The sequence below is a fragment of the Poecile atricapillus genome, chromosome 3 (assembly GCF_030490865.1).
Source record: "Poecile atricapillus isolate bPoeAtr1 chromosome 3, bPoeAtr1.hap1, whole genome shotgun sequence".
In the NCBI taxonomy this organism is placed as follows: domain Eukaryota; kingdom Metazoa; phylum Chordata; class Aves; order Passeriformes; family Paridae; genus Poecile; species Poecile atricapillus.
Genome location: NC_081251.1, coordinates 111,908,609 through 111,934,633, shown reverse-complemented (window position 1 = coordinate 111,934,633; position 26,025 = coordinate 111,908,609). Strand labels below are relative to the sequence as shown.

Sequence of the window (26,025 nt, the reverse complement as noted above, 5' to 3'; positions counted from 1 at the left end):
GGGGGATCATTATCCTTGTATTTTGTAGCTCTCATGCTGTACTCTTGTGACAGCACTCCCGTGCAACTGGAGCTTGTCTGTTGCTCATTCTAGAGTGAAATCTTCCCAAGTTTATGTTGCTCTTCTAAGGAAGACATGAAACACAATTAAAATCAGCTAGCATTTATTCTGGAAAGATATAAATGTGGCAGCACTGTTCAGCTGCTCCTTTGTGATGGTTATTAATCATTCAGGATGCTTTATGAATGTTAAAAGCTGTCCTGGCGTGGTGCAGTGGGGAATGGGATGCTTCATCCAGAGCTTCCAACACTCCCAGCTACAGCCCATCCTTCTCTGTGCAAAACATTTCCCATGAAGGATTTAGCAGTGGTGAAACCAGATCCTGTTCTGAAGTGTTTGTCTGGATACCATACTTTTGTGGACTGTGGGCGGGGTGTTTTTGCAGTAGCGAGATCTAGCAGATAACAGCAGGTCTCATACTGACCATCTTGTTTTGTTGCTTCACAGAAGGAAGAGTTTCCCAGCACATCAGTCTAATTAGACCACTGTTTATCCACCCAGTCCAGAACTCCTTTGTAAGTTGCTCACTCATGAACTAGAAATCACAGTTGAGTAGCATTTGCAAAAGTGCTGCTTATGGAGCCTCTCCCTCTCCCAGTGCCTCAATTTAAACTCCCAGTCCACTTTTGTATGGCTTTCAAGCAATTGTGTGTGTGCACATACATATATACAGGAACATATTCATATATAATATACTTCATGTATTATTTGTAATTGGTATGATGAAACTTTCTGAGTATCAAAGTGATTTACTTCAGCATGTAGTTTGTAGATCTTACATGTTTCACAGCAGTATCGGCTTACAATGTTTTATAATGTCAGCCTACCACCGTTTGCACTGCTTTCTGTAGAAATGTCAGGCTCTGAACCTCATCAGGAGCCAATTTTGTCCTTAAGAACAAAGGGAAAGCCATTTTTTTGTACTGTGATGTAATCACTGCTGGAGTATCCTGTCTATTGCAGAGCCAGGAACAACTTGCTGGTGTTGGAGGGGAGGTCAGGGAGCTGGGAGTGCCACTGAAGCCTTTGTTACCTGATGCAATGGCTTAAGACAGCCAAGACCCAAAAGAAACACCTTGGGGAACAGTGGGGAGCAACTGAAGCGTGTGGGGCATGTGTGATGCTGCTGGGAAGCCTGTTTGGTAAATTTGGAGATAGTGGCATTATTTCCACAATTAGAACCTGCTCATTCTGTGAGGGAACAGTCAGGGGTGGTGATACATAAATGAGCTTGTGAAGAGGAACTTTGGGGAGTAGCAATTAGAAACTGATTCTGTACAGCAAGGCTGCCTAGGCAGCTCTAGGATCTCAGAAGCACTCCCAAAGGGCAGCTTAACAAAGCCTTTTTAGCTCTGGTTTGGCCCATGCCAGCCTTAATAATCGTCATGGCAAACCCAGGCCAACAAAAAGCTCAGCAAAATGCTCCATCTAGTTCTTGTTCTCACTAAATGGGAGACTTCTTCATGATTGAATTCTGAACTCTGTTGCCATGGATGAGTGTCACCGCAACATTAGCAACCGATGGAACTGCTGCAAAGCCTTCAGACTGTTAACAGATACTGGAATCAGTGACCCACACCTAGAAATACTTGTTTTTCATCCAAAAAATCCAATTATTCAAGCCCAATGAAAAGTAACTATCCCCATAGGTAGGTAATTCCTTGTGGTACACCTCTGGATGTCTTGCTCCTTAATGCCTCTTAGGGTATTGTGGGTCTCTGTTGAATTCTCCTGGAGAAATGAGGGTGAGGTTCAGTGATGAACTGTGTGACAATCACTACTGAGTGGCCAGTCTGCCTCAAAGCTGTCATCTCCTGGGCCAGTGTCACCAGGGGCTCAGGATTACCCAAGTGAATCTCATAGAGGGCAGTTGAGATTGTTTCACCATTTTTCCTTGCAAGCTGTACTATGCAGGAAAGTCTACACACAGAAAGCAGTGAGAGAGAAGGGAGTAAGTACTACCTTGTACAGGGATTACCTGGAATTGCCTTTGTCACCCATAAAATGGGTTTAGCTCCAGGCCAAACAACTCCCATTCTCTCATCTCACATTCCCAGCTCCCTATTCTCTATGGATATACCAGAGTATTGCTGTATCTTGGCTTTCCCCTTTGTCCTTGCTCATCATTCAGGTTTCACTGATTATCCCTACACTGAATCTGTTTGTTGCTAGTAATAACCAGTGATTAGAATACTTGAAAAATATTAATATTTTCCTGAAAATAAAGCTAGTGCTGGGCAGAACTTACTAATGCAAACGTGAGAAATTGGGGGTAGATTTTGTATTCCCAAAGGGTGAAATAGTTGATGATAAGCATGGCACCTGACAAAGAGCAACACAGGTAATTTTTGGCATTCACATGAGCCAAGAAGAATACATGCTGCTCAGAAATCAAGGGGATAATGAAGTATTTGGCTATGGCAGAACAATAATATCCAGGCTGTCCTGGAGTTCAAAAAGCATTTACAATGTTACAGAGCTGCAGCGACGGTTTGGGGCATATGGATGCTTATGTGTGTGTGTGTGTATCCTAAAAGAAAATGAGTCTGCAATTATTTAAGCTTCAAAATGCCAAAAATTATTAGCTTGTGTTTGGACGTAGTTTTAAGGTGCTCTTTAAGAAGTATAAATAAGCATTAATTTTAAACCAATCCAAACTTCAGCACTGGAGTTCACTGCTTGACCTGTAACAAGATTCTGTGACCCATGAAGGCTCATCTTCCTCTAATGCATTTGCTTTCTGTAATTAAACCTTATGATGGCCTTGCTGGTTTTCCATATTTTATACATAGCTTGGAAGCTTGTTTCATCCTCTCTTTGAGTCCAGTTTTTCTCACAGCAGTCCTGAAAGTAAAAGCTGCACTTGAGATCTTTGAAATAACAGGTATTACAGAACTTTCTCTTATTTTATTTAAGTACACAAGGTTGCACAGTGGATGGGATCTGTTTAGCACAGGAACTTGCTGGAAATACTGTGAATGAGAACTTATATTCAATAAGCACTTTCTAAAAAATTTGGGCTTTATTTAAGGCATTTCAGCTATTATTGTGCCTGGTCCTTTTTGAATAATAAAATGACACAGTGACTTTACAGCAATTAATAAACTCCTTGTTTTGATACTTGCTGGTGCTTCAGTGTGAGTTGCTTTGCAATGTCAGGCTGCTGGTACAGTCTGAGCTTTTGCCTCACAAGGATAATATGTCACCTTTGTCAGATGTTGCCTCTTTTGGTCCTCAATCTGTTTCATAAATGCTTGGAAGTTCAGCTGTGTTTTGTGGATTTCATTCTTTCCTTTTTCTCCCTGCTGCTTCTGTTTGTTAGAGTTAATTGTTGTAAGACCAGAAGGAGACACTTTATTTTGGAGAAGATGAATAACAGAAGCAACTAGGACGTGTTGTGTTTTAGAAAAACTTGAGGACCCCTTTTGTGAAACTTAAAATCAGTTAAAAAAAAAAAAAAAAAGAAATTATTAGCCCTTTTGTTTTCTTCTTCAAGTATTTTATACCTTGATGTTCTCTGCTACAGGCACTGTTTTGTGTTCTGTTTGCTGAGCTGGTGAAGTCTGAATGTTTCATAAAAGCCTCTTTGGGAGAAAGAAGCAAGCAATTTCCCCTTCATGCGAGAGAAGCAGGATTATTAGGGCTTCATAACTTCTGACTCTCAGAGGCAGAAGCCAGAGAAGAGGAAGGTGGACCAGACTTTTAGAATTAGGGAGAAAAATCCCCCACAAGCAGCAATTTATTGCTTTAGCTCTAAGCTAATTTACTGAGTCATTCTTGTGGTTTAAAGGTTTCATATTCTCATGTTGCCCTGTGATTCCATAGTTCTGAGGCCATCATTAAAATGGAGACCTGGAAGAAAATACACAGAGAGAGGCGTAGGCAGCAGTCCTGCTGTGTCTCCTTGGACACCCATGCCTGGGCTCCAGGGGTGGAATTTTAGGCAGTTACCAGATTAGATTAGGTATCTGTCAGCTTGGTTTCCTGTTATTTAGAGCTTGTTCTTATGAATTTAATAAGTTGATGATACAATGAAAACCCATCAAGAAAAGCAATTAACACCAAAATACTGCTTATGGCTCAAAGCTCCTGAGAAGCAAACTGCAGAGGAATATTCTGAGAATAGTGTATTTACACGCTTGCTCTGATCAGGTAGGGTCCCTTGGGTCTCATCTCATGGCTACCATTGCTAGAAGAATCCTTGACTGTACTTCTTTAAGAGTTAAAATCCAATGTTTGTTGCTTCTCTTCTTTTTGAGGAAATAATTCAAGCTGTGCAGGTGCTGTTACATTGTTAGCAGGTGAGCATGAGGCACAGCACACACCGAACTACAAGGAACTCGCAGTGGGAGCAAAAGATGTGGCTGACAAGCATTTGCTTTCCTCTCTTGTTGTATTAGATAGGCTCTGCTTGTTGGCATCCTGTTGACTCTATCCCTGTAATAAACAGTGAGCACAAAGACAGGGGAGTGTATTTTGTTCCCCTGCAGTGACAGAAAGGTGGGAGCCTGCTGTGCCACATGCTCGTAAAGCTGGCATCATTCAGGCTTTAGGTTCAGCTGAATTTGTCTCTCTTTCCCAGGACTCCAGTAACAAGGATGCCACCGTGCAAGCTGCCTTGGTAATTTGGAGAAGGGTCTTGTTGTTTGGAGAAGGGTCAAAATCAGAGTGTTTGGCTTTGAACACATCAGGTACTGTCTGAAGGGCCCAGTCCAGGGGTGCATTTTTATCCCTTTAGGAACTGGTGTGGACTTCTCTGCACTGTGGACCTCTGGAGTTTCACTTAGCAGCCTACTCATTAACAAACAATCTCCTAAATTCAGTGTCAATGGCATCAATAATTCCCCAGCCAAGTTCAGCCAGTTCTGCCTAGCACCTAGCATCTAAATGCTGCTGAGATAAAACAAGCAATCAAACAAAACACCCCAGACTCAACAGTGTACCTGGGTGATATTTGCCACCAGCAGTGTTACTGAAGCTGCTGAGACTGTCAACAACCCCATGCTAAGAAATTTCTGTTCTGCCATATGACAGCAGTAGCTAAAATAACCCAGCCATACAGAGAGCCCCAGGACTTTATTAGCTTTGAAAGTGGACAAATATGCAACAAAAGAAGGTTTCTGCCAGAATAAAAGTAAACTGTGATCATGGAATAACTTGTAAGAGTTAAAGCTGGGAAGATCAGACCTGAGGATTTAAAGATTTCTTGTTGTTTTTTTTTTTTTATTTTTCTGGAAATATCTTAAGTACTTGCAGCTGTAAGTGGAGGCAACTCTTTTCAATACTGTTGAAAATGGATAAGTACAAATCTTCATATACTATTTAAATTCCCCCCCTTGTTTTCTTTTGCCTCTTTATTTCTTGCATCTCAGAAAAATTTATAAAGCAGTTTGTTAATTAGCCTTAGAAATTCATAGCAATGACCGAATTACATTCAATAAAGCCAGCTTTAGTGCAGTGTGACACAACTGTGCAAGTCTCAAATTCCCTTTTTCCAGATTACTTTCTTAGTTTTGGTCTATGAGAAACCAATTCATTTCTCTATCTGTATAACATATTATGCATTTGTGGATACCCAGGCAGCATGTTTTCCTCATAGAACCAATTTGTGCACAGGGCTTCTTGCCAAGAAAACAGCTTTCCTGACATTTAGTGAATCTCTGAGTCAGTTTAACTCAGCACAAAACTTGTTTGCAGAGGACCTGTTAGCAAGGTAGAAAATCTCTGAGGAACTTTTTGACCCCATCCTGGGGACAATAATCACAGAGAGTGGCTTCATTGGTATAGAGAAGGAAAAAGAAAAACCCAATGTGACCCATCTGGTTGCACTCCACTTGAAACAGACATTTCAAATAGACAGTTTCTCTCAAAAGAAAATTTTAATAAATACCTTTAGAAAAATCTCTTGGCTTTGCCCTGCTCCCTTCTTGTAAGGGGATAATGCTGTGCAGAGATCTAGAGGATTTTTAGGAGCCTGGTCTCCTAGCTTTAATCATCTTGTAAAATTCCATATAGACACATCATTTGGGGTTTTTTTTCCAAGTCTGTATCTTACTCTAGAAGTAGGTAATCTTTGAATCTCTGTATCTCAGCCTCAGCTGGAAAAATAGTTCACTTTATGTATGTTCTGCTTGTTAGGAATGAAAGCTCTATTTCAGAGTGGCTGCAGGAATTGTAACTCTTCAGCTGTGCTGGTAAGAATGTTCAGCCAAAAAAATGAGATACAAGATCTTTTGCTGGACTACTTTTGAGTTGATCTGGGATGACAGAACCTATTTCAGGCCAACAGTTATTCTAAGGTTTCCATGGAGATTAATGATGTCAGAGGAGCAACATCTGAATGCAGTTTGCTTGAAAACAAGGCTATAATGTTGTAGTGGAGAAGTCAAGTCTTTGCTATTTTATAAACTCACGGAACAGTGAAGCCCATTTTCTCAATGGATTGCAGTTTGCTTGTGATTTGTGCTGAATGTGAGCTGAAGTCATGCTTTCAGTGTGGTGTAAGGGATGATTTCAGTACTGCCTCATGCACCATCTGTTAGAGCCTCTATTGCTGTTCTCTTCACCTGCATACTTTAAGCATTCTCAAATTACTTTATTAAACCCTGGCATTTTCTGTTTGCTCTCAGTTGCCTTGTCTTAAGGGTGATGCCCAGGTTTCCTTGTGAGTATATTTGCAATGGATGAGTATTAAAACTATAATAAGTTACAGCTCTGCTGAGTTTTCTGACATGTAGGAGCTGGCGCAAAGGACGGTAAGGGGAAAACAGTGGAGAAGTGGCAAACCAGGAAAATACAAAAGGTTAACAGAGGCATAATTTAAAGCTAAAATTTGACTCTTAGGAATTTGAAAATTGTTACCATTACTTGCAGTTTTATAGAGACTAAAACTCCACTACAGAGAGATTTCTGCGCAAGGACCCGAGTGTGTTAATAATGAAGGCATTGTATTTTCACACAGACCTTTTGCAATGGTAAGGATTAGGAGACCTGAAGGTGCCTCGATGCCACTGAAATTCCATAGCTTTTTAGCAATTCCTGACTGGGAAGCAGGCTCTGCAAGCATTGCTGGTTCTTTGTTATTACCTAGTGTGTGTTTCAGTTCCACAACTGTGGTTCTGCAGTCATTGTTTAAGGGATTCTTACGAAGATGTTTGCCAAAACAGAAGTCAAGAAGCAGTACTTGAATTTGACAGAGTATGGGAGAATAAAGACTTTTTCAAAATAGGGTAAATGGAGGGAAAAAGTTTTAAGATTTTTATCTTTATCAACTTTTTATATAAGTTGAATTCAGTTTTATTACAAAGCACTTGTTGCCCCTATAGAAGCAGCTGCCTGTAGAAAGGAGCTCACATCTGTTGAAGAGTAGTCAGAGTAACAGTAACAATGGTAAACAATGTCAAGACTTTGCTTTCCCTGGTTTTGTCAGATTATTAAGCAGAAAACAGTCTTTTCTGGAGCATCTACTGTTCTTCAGTCATCAAACTTGGCTCTTGTTTCTTAACAGTAATTGTAACAGAAACAACTTTTGTGTAAAGGGTAGCACCAGACTATGGAAACTCGCTTTTATGACTTGCACGAGTTATCAAAATGTGCTCACATTTCAGAGAACTTATTTTATTTTTAGAAAGTAAAGCAGCAAAGCACCTCTGAGCTCGGATCCTTTTATGTCTAAGTTCAGCAGAAAAGGACTTATTTTTTCCCCCAGGCCAGTTTCTGAATTCCTGAAATGCAAAGCTTTCGCAGCAAGAGAATGGCCTACTCTGATACAAACCGACTGACAGCTCCTCCTGAAAATCAGGACAAGTTAATACATTCCACATGTTCCCTGCCCCAGTTTTGGAAATTGATTATTTTGAAAAGCTAAGTAAGCCTATCTTTATTTTGCAGGAAATGTTTGGTGCCATCAGGCAGCAATGCTGTTAAAAAGAACAAAGCTGGAACAGCTTTTGATAATGTCCTCAGAGAAATGGCCAATTGCTGTACAAGTGATACAAACGGGACTGTTTGTTCTCACTGGATGCTGAAAAGCACTTGAAAGTTCACACACTTCATCATGAGCCTGAAAAGGAGTGAAACTCTTTTGAAGCCTGTAATATTGGGCCATTTTGAAAATCTGCCCCCCTGTCTGTAATCTGCCCCTGTGTGACTGTTCTACAGCAATGCAGTTCTGAGTTTTTGATGATTACCTGGAGGGTGGCAGCTCTTGTGTATTACTTGATTTCAAAAAAGGGGAATATTTGTTATGAGATTATGCCCTGTATGAAGCAATACAGTCTTTTTGCAGGTCTGGGCATAGCAGGTTAGCAAGTTTCATACACAGATAGCAGGAGTTATCTCAGTGTGGGAAGTGAAGCCTGGGTGTAAGAACTGCAGGCTGTGATCTTGTTCTTGCTATTTCCTCTGAGAGATTAAGGTTTAATGAAATGTTCTGTAATCCATAACAGTGTTGAAGCACCTTTGTGTTTGTTAAATGGGCAGAGAAAGTTCCGAGTTGAGGGGAGTTAATGAGAAACATTATTGTTCCATATGTTTTTAAGCACATTCCTTCAGGAGAATAATCTTTCACATCTACTGAGTCATGCAGAGGGTTGCATAATTGATTGATGTGTTATATGCAAGTATCCTCCCATCCATCTAAATTTCTCCCTTCAAACAATGCCTTTTGACTGGGTCCTGTTACTGTCTAACCATGTTTGGCAATGTTTTGGTATGCTGAGTTTACTTGACCAAATACAAAGTTTACTTAACCAAATATAAAGTAACGGCCTGACAAACACAGAGATAAGGATCACTAAGCTTGCAGCAGCACATAACATCTTTTTTAATATTGCTGGGGGGTTTTATACTTTGCTATAAAAAAAGAACAGTCAGATGTCTTCTTCTACCTCCTTATCTTCTGATGACCTGTCACCCCTTCTCTTTGCCTGTTGTGCCAGTGATTTTGGCAATGAAAGAGCCTTTTGTAGGTACCTGTTCACTAGTGGGAGGCCCCACCCACTGTTGGGAGCAGCTGGCCTTGGACAGCAAAAGAAGAAAAGAGAGGGAACCTTGTGCCCAGGTGATACTTACCAAATCCTTCAATGCTGCTTCTCGTTTTCAACAACTGACTTCTCTTTCCCCCAAAACTGGAAAGGCAGATGCATAAAGCACAAAGTAAAAAAGATCATCAGACCACTTGCCGTGAATCTGTAGCCGTGTCACATCTTGGTTGGGAGGAATAGCTGGTCTAGGAATGAGGGCTGAGACTTCTACTGGTGGATGTCTCACAGTATGAGGCTCATCATTTCAGTTGCTCACTGCAGGGACATGAAGGTTGTGCCCTTCAAGCCCGGCATTTCTGCATGGAAGTGGATGTTTGGAAGTGCTGCAAATAGCTGCATGGCTGACTCCTTGTTTACCCTCAGCATGAACGTCTGCATGCGGAGTCCTGCAGGTGCAGCCAACACACAAGCGTTTTTCCCACGCTCTGCAGCCATCCCATCATTTTACAACAGGGCCTTGTAAGTTGATATCTGATACTTTGAAGCTTTGGCTTGTTTTTTTTTTTTTTTTTTGACTCTGCTGCCATAACACTGCTCATTTGCTGCAGGAGTTTTCACTTTTAGGATCGAGTAAATCAGTCAGTCCAAGATTTTTGCATTGCCTATGTCACAGACAATAGCAAAGACTAAAAAGTTGCCAGTTCTTTACATACTCTTGAGAAAGGAGTGGTTTTAATTTTGTTGTTTCATTTGCATTTTGATGTAGCAACATAAAACATCCTGATATATCTATGTGTTCTTCAGTTTATAAAAATGAGTGTTTTGCTTCTGCATGGGAAAAAATCCTGAAGTTAGTAAAAACATTACTGCTATAATTCTTTCCATATTAAGGGCCTTGAGGGTACTCCATATTATCCAGACAGAATGATCTCTGGCTCTTACAGGAGAGGGAGATGATTGGAGGGGTGGAAGGTGCAGTGAGAGCACGAGGAGCTCATACACACAAAGCTGGGGAAGAGGAAAGAAGAGCTGCCTTACCTAGTGATGCTTAATAACAATGATTGGAAATTAGTTCCCATCACACTGGATTGGTGGATAATCACAGAAGAGTTCCAGCAGTTAAGCCAGAGCATTCTTATGTGCATCTGTTTTTGATACTCTGGAGAATTTCTTCTTTCTTCCCTGGGACTGTGGGGGGTGGCTGCAAATGCTGTCAGAAAGATCAGAAAATCAAGGGGGGGAAAAAAATTCTCTCTAGCTTCAACTTTGCTATTTCTGTTTCAGTCCTACAGCCATGGATCTGTGTCCAAAGCTTGCCTGTTTTCTTTTCAGCTCTTCTCATTTAGTTACTGGGTGATTAATAACTGTAAACTTGTCTCACTCACTAGTACTTTAAGTACTAGTACTAGTACTGTACTAGTTTTATTGGTGAACCTCATCCATACAATCTGGAACTTTAAAAATTGGTAGAAATATATAGCTTTTTTCCTTCTGCAGTGCATGTTTGTTTGCTTTTTTTTAAATCCATGTGTAGGCACTTTTTTTTTTCTTTGAACTCTATGGGAAAACTGAAGAAAACAACAGGGCCACGTGAGGGAATTCCATATCTGCTTTTGGTATTTAATTTCCATAAAGAGGAGGATCCTGTTGACACATAGTAATTTTTTTTTTTTTTTTTTTTTCTTTTCCAACTTGCAAATGTTATGAAAGCATTAAAAGTTAGTTCCTTGTTGTCAGGGTTCCAAGACAGATGTTTGCATAGGAGATTAGATGTAATATTTGTGGAGCTTTGAAAACAGCTTTTGGGCTGGTGTTTCATTAGCAGGATATGAAGCTGTATCATCAGAATGGCATTAATTCCCAAATGCATGTTTCCTACACCGAATTGATGAGATTATAGACAGATAACGTACCATAGTGATTGCAGAGCCATGAGCAGATCATTAGTGGTGTAAAAGCAGAGGAATGTGCAGTTATAACTTGTTCTCTATGTTAAATACTCATTGCACGTTTTTACCATTGCAAACCTTGGAATGAGATGGCTTAAAACTGGAGAATTGGAGTTTGGGAAGATAAAACATCATATACAGGAAAGGCAGTTGTATTTCAAAATAAAACCCTGACCTCCACTATCTGAAAATCTGTAGAGATAACATCTACCACTTGTAGGAAATCCCATCAGAGCGTCCACTGAGCCTCTGTGCTACTCCATGGCACCAAAAGCTTTGCCTGCCCTGGTGCTTCTGCTGGTCACAGTGCCAAAGTTAGCTGGATAAACCCAGGAGTAATGCCTGTTTTCCTACAGGGATATTGAACTCAGGGTTGCATTCATTGCTTCTCTTGATCCAGCTTTTGCAGTCCACTTAAATGGGACAGTGATTAGACTCTTTGTGAGGAAATTACATATTTAACTGTCAAATTGCAGAGATGGAGCTATTTTCAGGCATCCAACTGCCCATCCTCATGCAGCTAAAAATGGCTTGTCTTGCCTCAGACAGAGGGATGACAGGATGTGCAGGCCAACGAGCCAGTCGGGCCAGGCTGTCTTGCCCCTTCAAGATTGTACTGCTGGAATTCTTTTAAATACTCTTCAGCAGAGAGTTCATGTAAATTAGCTAATTACCAGCCTCTGCTCAGGCTTCCATGAGTGCTGAGTAGTGGAACAGAATGATTTAATTTCCCTAACATATTCTCTTGGCACTTTTGCATGCGGAATATGTTGCTCTAAAGCATCCCTTGATACCAGATCCTTGGCTGTGCTCCAGAAAGAGTTCAAGTTAAAAACCATTCAGTGTAATTCCAGGGTTGGCAAACCTAGAGTTGTCACCTTCCCTGCTTCCTATAATTTCGCCGTCTGTAATGTGGGTTTTCCTCTTCTCTCGCAGAAGATGATCTTGCATAAGTGTTTAAACTGTGAATCAGGGATTACAGCTGGCACTGCTTATGCATATGATATTCTCTTGGGAGAGTAATTAAGCTGAGGTGAAGTGATCACATGAATCTTAATATTTGCAAATTCATTACACTTAAAAAAGGACTGTAGAGTTCTCGGTTACATTGGCAAATGAGTGTGATTGCCTCCCACTGTAATTTTCAGTTTTGCCTTGTGCTTACTCTGAAATGTTTGCTGCTGTCAGAGGCAGGAGTAGTGTATTTTAATTTCCCATTGAAATTCTTCTGAAAGAGTTTGTGTGTAGGGTGCAGGAACATTTTGACTGGCTGAGTGCAAATTATTTAAATCCCAAAATGTTTTGGGATGTGGCCAGATTTAAGCTAACAGGAAAAGGAATTTAGTTGAGGTTCTGTTTCTCTTCAGTAGTTGGGTCCAAATCCTGGAAACACTCTCAGTATGTGTTCACTCATTAATTTTACTGCAACTATCAAATAAATCTAAATATAGACATAAGTACTGGCAGGTATTAACCAGCTAGTTCTATTAATTGAAACATGCTGATGTCATTGAAGATTCCTTTAATGGTAGCTGCATTCTTTAGATGTGTAGATACCATTAAAAAACAAAACATATTTTAATCCTCAGACAGGAGGAGTAGTGTCTACATGTTATTTATATAAGCCTTGGCAATCAAGAGGAAGTTGTAGATCTACTAATTATGTGTTGTTGATTGCCTGTCTCTCATCTTACTACAGTGTTTCAGTGGCCACAGAGATCAGTTTCCAACTGAGAAAATCAATTTCATTTTCAGGATGCTTGATAGTTAGACAATAGTGTTTTCTCCCTCTAAAATGGCAATCATAGAACAAAAGTATGCATTGGAAGTTCTGAAGATCAGTGTGTTGTATGTGTTCTTTTGCTCAGTAGAGATTCCTTTGGCCATGTTATTCCAAAATCATGGATTGAGGCTGCATTTTGATTTATTTCAACATCATCAATCTCATAAAGAGCAGAAGACAGCTTCTTCCAAGGCACAGAGTAGGTGCTGAGTGAAGCTAGCTGTAGTCAGGGTTGTTAACCCTTTGTAAGTGGTGGTAAATCACAGTATTGATATTAGAGTTGGACCTTGCTACTCACATGTTATTTTAGATGGAAATCTGTCTCAGAAATCTCATGTTGTTCTCATTCTTCCTTCAGTCCTTGCATCTTTTAATCTAGGATTAAAAGAAGTTCAATTGAAAATTTTAGGTAGTAAATCTCATACAAGTACTATAATTTGTTTCAGTGACCTAAACACAGTAATAAGGTTTGTGTAGAAAAGTGCTTTGGTTCCTCATTTGTTTTCTATTTTAAGCAGCTAAAAGCAGCAGTCTGGCACTAAGATAAAATCCAGTTTATTTTGCAGCCCTTAAAGATTTGTGTTCCTATTTCCTGGGCATCCTTATTTTTGTAATAATTAATTTCAAATTAAACCAAATTTAAGGAGAAGTGTTTCAGAATTGTGTAAACTGGAAAGTATGTAGCAAAAATATTTACCACTTTCCTCTCAAACTTTTAATGGCTTGTTCTTTAAGCAAAGTACTCCAAGCCAACTTGTGTTAGTTGTTGTGATGCTTTCAGGATCACTTCTGCCCACTGGCTCAGCATGGGCTGGTATTTAATCTGTCACATCTTGCAGATTTTGTCATTTGTCAGAGCCTGCACATCTGAATTCCTGATTATAGGTCATCCTGGAAATTAGTATTTTTAATTACTGCTTGTATTTCAGGGGAAAAAAAAAAGAAAAACTTTAAACCACTGAACTTGCCAGAAATCTAAAATTAATATCTACTGCTGAGATTTCAAAGAGCCTAAAGGGAAGGCAGCTTCTCTAGGCATCTTCAAGAAATTGATACGGGGTTTAATGCAAGTCCAGCACTAAAGCTAAGTCATACCTGGTGTGGTTTTGCTTTGGATTGGGGTATTTTATTGTAGTCCTCTCCATGGCTTCTGAAGGACTGGGAATTACTGGTGTTTGTGTGCTTCCTAATTGTTTATGATAAGAAAATGCTGGGAAGAGTTTGGAGCACCCAGTGCTGGGCACAGAACCTCAGGGGAAGTGTGGTCCCTGCACCACCTGGTCTCTCATTAATCTCATTAATTAATACCTCAGATCATTTTATTAGTTGAGTAACATCTAGACAGATTAGTCTCCAGAACTGATCATTAGAAAACTGATCATGCCTTAATCGTGGCTTTTAAATATTTGATAGGTTTCTGCAAATAGAAAAAGGAAAATCCACATGCTGTGGTGTCTGGAGTAAGAAATATGGAAATCTTTGAAGTTAAGGTTATTTAGAGCTGGAAAATCTTTTCCAGGGTGAAGGACAGTCAAACCTTTGAATAGGGTGCTTGCAGAACTGGTTTCCTCTGGAGCAATAAAGCTGAAAATTTGTCACATCTATCAGATTAAAATGGATTTGGCCCTTCCAGGGGCTGAATAATGGAGTAAATGACTTTTGTGAGACTCCTCCAGTTCAAGGACCTAATGTTGGGTTTGGGTTTTTTACGGTTGTCTTGTATTTAGGACTTTTTTGGTGGGTTTTTGGGTTGATTTTGATTTGTTTGGGGTTTTCATCTGTAAAGATGCACAGACCTTTTATAAACATCTTTAATGAAGCTGATGCCATGATTTAATTTAATAAAAAATGTTGACTTATTGTACATTAACATTCAAAACTGCCTGAAATCAGACACTTACTGACTTACTGTGATTTACTCTTTCACTCATTTATTAAAGCTAACATCTTTGTCTCTCTGCACAAGACTTGTAATCTTTGAATTCTTTAGAAATTAAATTTTGCACCAAAATTTAGATGTGTTTAGCTAACAATGAGGTATCTCAGAGCAGTCTCTGCATTGAAAAATCCATGTCTGATACATACATATGCATATACATACATACATATATATATATATATCCCTTTTGTACAAGTAGGGTGTGTGTGTGCACGCACATATATTTAAAATCTTAAAACCTGCTGATAAGACACAGGTTATTTGCAATGAGGTTGGCAGCACATCAGAAGATTAAATCTTCCTGGTTACTTTGGATCTTTTAGTTACTAAATACTGAATTTATGACAGCCTGTGCTCATTTTATGGAGAGAAATAATTTGAAGTAAAACTACCCAAAAGGCATGATCTTATCTAGTAGCAAAAGCTGTGTTTGTTAATATTTCCAACCACATAGGACACAGCTGAAAAAAATCAGATTAAAATGAAGCCAGTATTTATTCTTAAGTGGAGTTCACCACTGGTCACATCTTCTGCAGCTGACAGTCACTTTGATGTGCCACTATACTTGATGACATCTTCATATTGATTTTAGTCCATCCTTTTTAGTCTGCCCAATCTATTTATATTATTTCCCTTATGTTGAGGGATCACTGCAAATAGGAATCTTGGTGTCTTTAATGTGACTCAAGCCATATTTTCCAAGAAATGATCATTCTGGTAAAGAACTCACATTAAGAGTATCTAATAAAAGTGATTTAATAGAGGGAATTACAAAACTAAGCAAAGTTTGTCCTATTATAAATTACACATTCCTCTGCAGTATTTAGTTTGTGAATTTTTGGAATGTACCTCAGGAAAATGGTTTTGGATCCAAGCATGTTCAAAGCAGGGAAAAAGAACAAAAAGCCTGCAAATGAACTGAAAATCTTGCAGATCCTACATGATGAGGTGATAAATTTTACTTTGGCTGGACTATTAGCAATGACTATTAGAAATGTTGCCAGCTCTGATTGAGGAGCACCAAAATTAAGTAGAAGCAGGGTGCTTATTTCATCATTAGCTTGTGTGGTAATGGCAATCCCTTAGAGGCTTCTGTGGGGATAATTCTCAAAATAGATTGGGATAAATCCTGTGATGACAAGAAGCAAGAATGCATGTGTTGTACATGGAATGAGCTTCCAGGCTGCCCTGGAATAATTCGATAGCTGCTGTGGCAGAGTGTGACTCTGTGATGATCATAAAGTTGACCTTATAAACAAGTCAAAAATCATAGGAAAATTATTACTGAGCATTTGTGATTTTCAGAGGAGTGGACTGAGAGATGCAGGCAGAATTGTGACCCTAGGGAGAAAATACCTTCAGCAGAACCAGATTTTGAGGGACCAAGCTGTGCTTTGACTTCGTAGGTTATTTGGACTCGATTTGCAAGTGTACTTAAAGATTGAAACATTTAAATGATTCTCTGGAGTTGACAGAAGGGTGTGAGTTAGCTGAGTCTGACAGGTGTTTCTGGCCACATCACTGAGCATATAATCATTATATTCCCCTGCTCCTGTGGAGTGTCCCTGGCTCTCAAACCTGCTGTGTCCATCCAGCTGAGCAAGCCTCTCCCATCCCACCCAGTTAAAGCACAAATGTAGTTGTTGTGCAATGTCAGATCAGATGTTCTGGTGAAAATTAACCTTTGATATATAAAATTAATACCACTGCTCATCCACAGAGTGAGAAATGCAATTATTCTCTTAGGTCATCTCTGTTTTCTGTCATTCATAGCCTTTTTCTTGTCTGTGAGAGGGCTCTGTTTTTCCTGGGGAGCTTTCCAAGCATCTGATGAGCAATGCTGTGTACAGCCAAGTGCATTACTGTACTAGAATTTGATTTTCTAATCTCAAAGAGATGTAAAGAAGAATTTTCCCCTTGTACCTCTTCATATTTAGGGGTTTTTTTGGGGTTGTTTTGTGTGTTTGGTTTTGGGGTTTTTTTGGTAAAAGAATAGTTGAATATATATACAATATGCTGGAAATTAAGGTGAAAATATCAAACAGTGCTCTTTTAATTCAAGATCATTGGTCCCTCCAGATGTGTGCAAAAAACTTTAACTCCAAGAAGCTGATTAGCTACACATCAGCATATATTAAAGAAAAATAAGATTAGCAGTCTGTGAAAAGGTAAAACCGTACCATTTATTATAAAATTTCAATGAAAGTTACTAATGCTGTCTAATATTTTCTCTTCAATTTAGTTTTGGATTTTGGTTTTTTTTTGCTTTACCCCTTTCTGCCATTGTCTGCCCACCAGAAATCTATTCAGTGTTTTTTCAATAAATAGTATAAGTCTTAAGCACAGATTTTGTCACTGTGTACTGCTATGAAGCAGAAGAATGTTGCAGTTGTTATTCAGGAGTAGGAAAAGAAATAAGTTGCCTTTAATTTTTCTCCCTGCTTTCTGTCCTAATGTTGTGCAAAATGCACAGAAACTTTCCTTAATTATTCTCACTTTCAATTGATTCCACCTGAATTCCTCACTGTTCCTCTGCTTTTCTGCCTATTTAGGTGGTTAATGTTGCTATTAGCAATATCTGTGCCTGTTGCACACTCTTGACTGTTGGTTATTTGCAAGAAAATAGCCCCCAAGGTTGTATTTAGCAGAAATTGAATCTCTAGGTTCTGTATGTTTGGAGGTAACATTCTGTTGCATTCATCCTACACAAAACAGGCAGTGCAATTTAGAAAGACTTGGTAATAAACATAAATTCTAATTCATTAAGCAGGTGGGACTGCTCTCAGAAGAAAAATCAAAAGTTAGACCAGATCACCTGGTTCTTCCTCAAGGTGTATGTATTGTAGTTTCTGTCATCTTTTTAAATTGTTTGCTTGTCATACTTGCATTCTGCTCCAGAACTGTATTTTTGAAGTATTTATATTGAAACCATGCAAAGACCTTTAGAAATTATGGATAATTAAGAGCTGAGTAAAATGCTCACAGCCAGACAAATGATACTGGCTAATCTTAACCCAAAAATTCCCCAGGTTAGTGATTCTGGATCCAGCATCCCTCTGTCCTGACTAAATCTCTATATTTTAAAAAATACTTTTCCTTTTTAACCTATGAACTGTCTTCTATGGGATTCATTCTGCAGCCATCCCAAACATTTGGCAAGCACCTCTTTTTTCCTCCTTCTGCAGCAGAAGATGAATAAGATACAATTCTGCTGGTGCTTCAGATGGTTTGTGTCACTGGAGACAGTCAAGGTGCCTCCGAGTACATCAAACTGATGAGAAATGGCTGCTCCTGCTACAGCTTCAAACCCTTCCTGCAGCCAGGGCTCCCTGAAACTGTGCACACTGACTGCCCAAGGAGTATCCAAAAGGAGCAGCTAAATATTGTGTGTTTGCAGTTATTTGTCTCTGATTTTAATGATGTTTCAGAGACAACCAAGTCACATCTCTAAGTTTTATTTCTGTGTCTCAAGCTGTGCCAGGGGAGGTTCAGGTTGGACATGAGAAGTTTCTTTACAGAAAGAATGAGCAGACATTGGAATGGGCTGTCCAGGGAGGTGATGGAGTCACTGTGCCTGGAGGTGATCAATTAAAGACTGGATGTGGCACTCAGTGTCATGGTCTGGGTGACACAGTGGTGTGCAGTCAAAGTTGGACTCAGTAATCCCAGAAATCTTTTCCAACAGAATTGATTCTGTGATTCTATGTGGAAGGTAGATGCAAAGATTCTTGTTTAACCATGAGCTGTCAAGGGCTTTGGAAGAAACAGAAAAATATATAAAAATTGTCATAAACCTGTGTGTTTATCACGCTGATTCTCTGCCAGAAGAACACCTGGAACTTGCATCCTTTGCATCCCCAGGTATCCCACCGTCCCACTTCTCTCCCTTTGTTCACAACAGAGGCACTGGGCTCCCTGAAGGCAACAGAGCATCTCTATGTCATCTCTGCATGTTCACTGTCACCATTTATCATTGTTTGCTTATGTCTTTTACAGAATAAGCACAAAATAGGTTTGACGTGCTATTCAAGGTGTTCTTGAGATGGGTCACTTGATTTCAGCCAGTGGATTGTTTACATTTAAGCACTGCTTGCAAATTCTTGCAAATGCTTGTGGGGTTCTCTTGGGTCATTCCTAAGCAGTGGTGTGTGAGCTGAGCACAGGTTAGAGTCAGTGGGGGAAAATGCCTGTTTTTCCTGGTTCAATTTAATTCAGTTTCCTGAGTTTCAGTTTCAACTTAATCCTTAAACAATGGATTTATTGAAGAAAACTTTCAATTTTAAAGGCTGGAGTACAAACCCAGGGTTTGGATTTCACCAATGCTTTGGCTGCAGTAATCTCACCTTGCAGTGCACCTGCCTGGAGGGGTTCATAGTTGGAAGACAGAAATCTATTAGAGAGCTGTGTTTTCAGTGTCTTGCTATGTTACACAGGAGCAGGTACTCATTTTCACATCCCATAATCAGTATTCAGGCAACACTGCTCATACCAAGTGATTTATGGAGGTTTCAGTATCTGCAGACTGCTCTTCTGAACAAATACAAATGTTACTGGAGAGTCTTGGAGGATATTACTGCAGTCTAAAATCATCTCTGATTGCTTTGTGATATTTTAAGGCTTTCAGCCAACCTGTTTTGGGTGGCTGTAAATGCACTGCAAAGCAGCGTTCACACGAGTGGTGCAGCAGAAGGTATGGCTGCCCTACATACCACAGTGGGTAGAAATTCCCAGGATCTCTGCAAGCACTATAAATGAGCTGGAGCAGCCTGGCTGTAGTAACAGGGAGCTGTGTGTGCCTGAGGAGCTGACTAAATCAGCCAGCACAGTGAGGTGGTTCTGACACCCCAGAAGCAGGTGAAGCACAGCCAGCTCGGAGCTGGCTCGCACATCTGCACTGCCTAAATGTGCTGCTGAAGGCTTGAATGAAACATCCCTGAGCTGCTGCTTCCCTGCTACCAGCTCCTGTCTCATGTACACCTGGTCTTTGACCAGTGCTGGCACTCAGTGACTGTCCCATTCCAGCTGGAAACATCACTTAATTCATGCCAGAGGATTTCTGTGTGTGAACAGAATGGTGGATTGAGGCATCACATTCTCCAAGAATTCTCTGTACTCTTGATGCAGAGAGAAAAGGGAAGTCTTTTAAGACCCATGTACGAAAAACAAACCAAACAAAAAGCCCCTTAATTTTTGTACTTTTTGTTTGTTTTCTTGTTTAAAACATTGACTGAAATTTTAAAGATGTAGCACTTTTTTAAAGAATATTTTTGTAAACAATATTGAATACACTGGTAAAGCAGGTCTGTGTGGGCATGCCTTGACTCCAGCTGCAGGTGTGATTGCAGAGTGGGTGGATTTGCTCTGCAGTGTGGTATTGCTGATGGAATTGCCTGGTGGAGCTCAAGTTCAGTTTGTGGCACATACAGAGGGGTTCAGGGAGCACGGCTGGGGCTCGTATTTACAGCTGTGCCTTTCTGTCAGCTTTGGATCAGGTAGTTTTGATCTTGGTGTATCAACCTGCTTTCTTTCCTGGTTTTATACTTCTGCTCCAAAACACAGCCACAACTGAGAAAGGCAGATTTGGATAGAGATAATGTTATCTTGTGCCTGTCAGGACCATGTCTGAAAGCAAAAAGAAGTGTGATTTCTTTAATTGTAACGGAGTACTGTCCATTACACAGCTTGAAAAGAGCAGCCTTTGTTTCCAAGATCTGCTAGTTCTGCCACAGTGATAGGTTTGCCTGAGTAACTTTTTCCTCCTTATCTTGTGTGTGAATTTAGATTTCCAGTGAAAAGCGGGGCTTCCCTGCTTATCACATCCAACACCTGTAGGATCTTGTAATCAACCTGATTTTCAAGTATTGCCATCCTGAACTTTAAGATCAGGTGGTTGTTCAACCACAGCTTCAAAAACAAAGAATAAAATTTTTCCATCTTCGTTCTGCTTAATAGTTCTGTTGTTTGTGTTCAATTTCTTAATAAATCATGGGATTTATTAATAAATTTAAAAAAATAGGCTCTTGAAAATGTTTCAGCTTGCCAGCTGTGGGTTTGCTTTTTAACATTACATTAAGCAAGTTCCTGAATGGCTTTGTAAGCAGGTCTTAAAGCCAAGTTTTCAGTATGGTGTAAATTTAAGTGGCAAAGTTGCTTTTGGATTGGGAGATTAGACCAAGACTCCTGGCAAAATGGGCTGCAGAGTATCAAAGGTGAGAGAAATTTTTCTCAAAGTCAGCCAGTTTTCAAAATCCTGGTGGTCTTTCCCATCAGCGTGTGTGAGATGCGATTTGCTGCCACCCGAAATTCGCTGTTCTTGGTTCTGTCTGTGCTGCCAGTCTGTCCTTTGTGCTGGTCTCAACGTGAGTCCTGTGTGACCTGGTCACTGCACAAAACCAGCAGAAAGTAACGAGAGCTTTCCACCCCTGTACAGCTGTGACCCTGCTGAGATGGGATCATTCAGGCTAGCAGGAATGGGATTATCACAAAGGAAGCAGAAGCCAGGGGTTAGGACTGCTCTTTTCGGTGAGAGAGAGTTGGATTGGTTCCTTTTCTTGCCCGTGATGGCTCCAAAGGGGCTCAGTTTTGCTGGCACTCTGAGCAAGCAGCTGTGTGCTGAGTTTGCATGGGGTTTCTGCAGGGAGAAACCTTATTCCCTGATCAGGGATCCTCTCCAGCATACACTGGTAACAGCTTGGGGACACTGGGGTCCACTGCCCTGCCTGTTTACAGAGCTGATCTGTGCCCTTAAAGTGCTTAATCCAGAACACTCAGGGGTGGGCTCAGTCAGGTCACACTTTCTCTCACACAGATCTTTCTGCATGTTAGTTTGCATACAGCAATGAGCAGTATTATTCATTAACCCTTAATGAGCCCATGCTGTTGAGATTTTGAGAAAACAGTAGGAATACAACTTAGAAGGGAAAGCTGTTACTATGAAATCTGTTATTTCTGTTTTCATGCCAGTCACTTCTGTTTCAGGAGAAGCAATAGCCTCTCCATTCCCTGTTCTGCTTTTATCTTCTGTCCAAAAAAGCCTTGCCAACAACCTGGTATCTCAGTAAGCACAGCCCGGTTGCCTGCCTTCAGGGGGCTGCTGCCAGCTGCTCAGCTTAAAAAACTTACAGACCACTCTCAGTGTTCCTGGGGATGCCAAGGAGCTTTCCAGAGAAACACCACCTGGGCTTAGTCCCTTTTCCTTCCATGTGCCATTTCACTCAGATGCCCAAAGAAAACAAGCATATATGGAGCAAAGAATGGATTTAATTCAGCCATGCCATGACTTGAAAGTGCCCTCTGACATGGATGAGGGCTGTACAGAAACCAAAAATGCAGGACAGTGTGCTGACAAAAGGCAAGATTTATTGATCTAAACCCTATATTAATATTTAAGCAAGCAAGCAAACAACAAACCCACAGTGTGCAACTTCCCTGGATCAAGCTTTCAATTTTTACATTGTGAAGTAGTTACTTCACAGAAGATTCATTTTAGGGAGTGATATCTTGTTTGGTCTGTCCTCCACTCTATAGTGTAGTTGTATAGTATCCAAGTGCTCCAAAACCAATAAAATCACCTTTCCTGGTGATGCTGAAAAACCACTTTCTTGCTTTCAACAGAGGGTAATATTCTGATTTGCTCAGGAAAAGTTGTTTCTTAATGACAATGGAAACCAGAAATGCTCAGAGGTGTGTCCAAACCTCTACTGTACAAATGTCTTTGCCTATGGTTTTTTGATGTGGAAAAACTGCCATTTTCATTGGAACAACCTTCTCATAGATATTCCCAAGCCCTGAGCTGTTTTCCTGCAGAGTGTGGCCTGTTGTTTCTTTTTCAGCTCCTTTGACTGGCAGTGCACTTTATGGTCTAGTCACAAAGAACAAGAGTTAATTTGGGTCTTGGAGGGGGATTAAGAGCATTTTAAACAAAAAAATTATCCTCAGGATGTTAGGACTGCTTTGGGAACAAATAGGGTACAGGAAGGTGGGAAGTGGGACTTTGATACATGATTTATCAGTCCAGTTGTGACCGGGCCAGGGTGATGTTCCTGTCACACCACATTGTCCATTAATTCTTTTGGAAAGTTTTATTTCCTACGGGAGTTGGCCACGATGAGGGGTGTCCAGGGATAGTGTTTCTTCTCAGGCTTTTTCCATGGTATGCAGCTGATTTTCCAGCATGCAAATCACACATGCTGACAAGAATCAGATGCACCTGTTCCTTGACCACTGCCCAGTGCACAGATGCAGATCTACAGCCCCTAAAAAGAAAGGGCTGGAGGGTGTGGACCAGTTGAGCTGGGTAATTTCACTGGCAGAGGTATTTTTAGTATAAACTGTGTACTCACATCTAAGTTTAGAGTGATTATAATTATGTTAGAAGTTTTGTCACACAAAAATAAACAGCTGCTGGAGACTGAGGGCAGCTTGGGACCACAAAGCATTGAATGCACTGACTCACATGTGGCAAAGCTTTTCTTAATGTGCCCATTGGGAATCCTTGCCTAAACTCTACTGCCTGCTTCAGCAAAGTGGTTTGCTCTTCATCAATTTCAGCATATTCAGCATAAATTTCAGAATACTTTTTGGGGGGTTTTGTTAACTGGGTTGTGAGAGGCACTGTCAATCTTCTCCTCAGCAATGCCTGTACTTTGATTATAAACTGCAGATTTTTCCTTGTGAAGAAACACTGTATTTACATATATATACTATATTGTACCTATATGCTTCACATTTCTGTGGCTAGGCTGGTCTCTCAAATCTCAAGATTTTTGAAGATGCCTGCAATGGATTTATGGATGTATGCAGAAAGTGTGGGCTGCAGAAGGACAGCGTTCACATTATTGTGCTTACAAGGGGTTTGCTAGCCAAGGGCAAAGAACACTCTTCCTTAAGCTTTCAGTCAAAAACCAGTCTAGACATTTTTATCACATTAAACAGTCTGAAGCATTTAATAGGTATGTGACAGGAAAAAAAAGCAGTCTGAACTAGCTGACCAGTTTTCTTATGGGAAAAGCCTGCTGGGCTCAAGTTCTTATTCTTTGCAGTGGTAATTATTATGCTGGAAATGTTTAACAGTGATGAAGACAAAGCTGGTTTTAGACATGTAAAAATGTTACCTTCACTTTCTACAGGGTCTGCTGTGCTTTGGGTGTGACGCTGCTCTTTATTTTGATGGTGCCTGCCTTTCCTGAGCCTGTGTGCCGCTTGTTACTGAGCTGTAGGAGGCCAGAGTGGATGGTGGCAGCCGTAGTTAAGCACCACTTGAGAACACTTCAGTTCATCCAGCCAGTGCAAATGGCAAAACATTTTCTCTCTGTCTCTGCAAGGGTCCCTTTATCAATTTTTATGATGTAACTGGTTATATCTGTTGATTCCCACTGCTTTTGATGGCTTCCAAACAGTCTGCTCTTTCTTTGACCTCCGCCCTCGTGTCTAGAATTAGTTTTTTCATCTTTCCAGGCTTCTTCCCCATTCTTTTGTTGGTCTGTCTGCAATTCTGCTCTGTCTGGGGCAATACTGAGCTCCTCACCTCCAGGAGCCCTGCCATCCCCACTCCTGAGCTGCCACAATAAATGCCTCCCTCTGCCCTTGCCTGGAATGTCAGTGGTGTTCTTGCCACTTCTCTCTTTTTCACCCCCACATGCAGACACCAGTGTTTTGTTTTGTTGGTCTTTCTTGCTGTATATTCCCCCCAGTTCCTTCCTTTCCAGCCATATTGCAGTAACCCAGCTTCATACTTGGAATAATCTCTAAAAATAGCCTTGTCTGTGCTATCCCAAATAATTTCCATTTCAGCTTTCCCAAACTATCTGCTGTTCTTTTCTAGCATGGTGAAAACATGGCCATCTTCCCTTTAGATTTTAGCTGTGTTGGTCTGCTCAGGCACTTTGTCACACTATCTCAGCCCAAGATCCCTGCCAAACACCTCATCCTTGCCTCCTGTATCTTTTCCTGTTGTTAGTTCCTGCCTCCTCTTTTCAATTCTTATGCTCTTCCCCACGCATCTGTTTCACTTCTTTCCACCCTGATGGTTGTCTGGAGTCAGGAATGTCCTCATGGTTTGCATGCTCTCACTTTTCCAGGAGAGAGGAGAATGCTGTTTATCTCCCAGCCCATGTGGGTGTGTTCCCCAGGTACCTGTGAGGACAGAGCTATCCTCTGCTTGTGCTGTGTGTCCCTTTCCTCCTCAGCAGAAGTGGGGGTCACAGCAGCAGGTGACAGGAAAGAACAGCAATGATGATGAGGAGGAGGAGGAGCTTGGAGAGGTGTATCAGCTCCCCCTCTCGCCACCTGACACTGAAATTACATCCTAAAGTTAGGAATTCATAGAAATTGAGTCCCCTGACTCTGGTGTCACCACCAGAAAAATCTGAATAAGTGGGATTTCTCAGCATGCTGTAGATCTTGCTGTTTATTAGGAGCTGTCAAAGAAGTGTTCCAAAAGGGCTGTGTGGGCCAGCAGGCCATACCAGCACTCCTGACTGGCGGGCTGGCTCTCCTTTCCATCTCCATACTGGACAAATAGGTTACATAGCAACACTTTTATTTTTATCCCTTTAGGAATACTCTGTCAAATCATCCACTTAGAGCAACCAAAAATTGAGATGCCTTTCCTTCAGAAATTTTATATATATATATATATATAAAATGCATAATTGAAGAAGCCAAAATGCATCCAGCAGGAAGATTTGGAGAGGTTGCTGGCTTGGAGCATTCTCCCACCCACTCTTTAATAGCTGACATGCCTGGTTTTACCCCATTTCTTCAAGAAGCCATAGACTGAGTATTCAGAGTGACATTTGAGGGGTGCTGTTCTGAAGTAATGTAAACAGCTGAATGCCTCAATAATGACTGGATTAGCACTCTGAAATGTTTTATCAGATGAAGCTCTGAGTAGTCTCAGGCAGCCTCCCTTCACCCCAAAGAGACAACAGCTGGCAGTTCGATAGCGACTGCTGTGACAGGAAACAGAGCACAATGTCAAGAGAGTTGTTTTAATATTTGATTAGTAGAAATGAATATGCAGATTGCACGGGTTCTCTGAGGCAGGGATTAGTGAAAGAGGCTGTGATGCCATGTTTTATGCATTCCCATTTTCTGCTTGTGGTTAACTATGAATTTACCAGCTAAAGGATTGGGAATATTTTTTCTTTATCCTTGGTCACATTTTCTGCACAATCTTTCCTATTGTTTTCAGAGCTTTTGGGCAGTGGTAGAATAACCATTTTAAAAGAAATGTAGCTGAAACAAATTGACAAGAAATGCTTACTCTGCCACCTACCTACCATTAATGAAGGAATAGTAACTAAAAGT

General features: G+C 40.6%; 1 protein-coding gene across 3 annotated transcripts in view; it reads left to right on the top strand.

The window, feature by feature from the left end:
• The window catches only part of PLCB4 (phospholipase C beta 4), a 185,830-nt gene that overhangs the window by 64,931 nt on the left and 94,874 nt on the right, over positions 1-26,025 (top strand). Inside the window, exon 3 of one of the 3 annotated variants that reach the window (XM_058834151.1) lies at positions 508-575. The exons of the other annotated variants lie outside the window; for them this stretch is intronic. The gene's annotated coding sequence lies outside the window, so the exon portion shown is untranslated. The remainder of the gene's footprint in view (positions 1-507; positions 576-26,025) is intronic. 3 annotated transcript variants of the gene reach the window in all.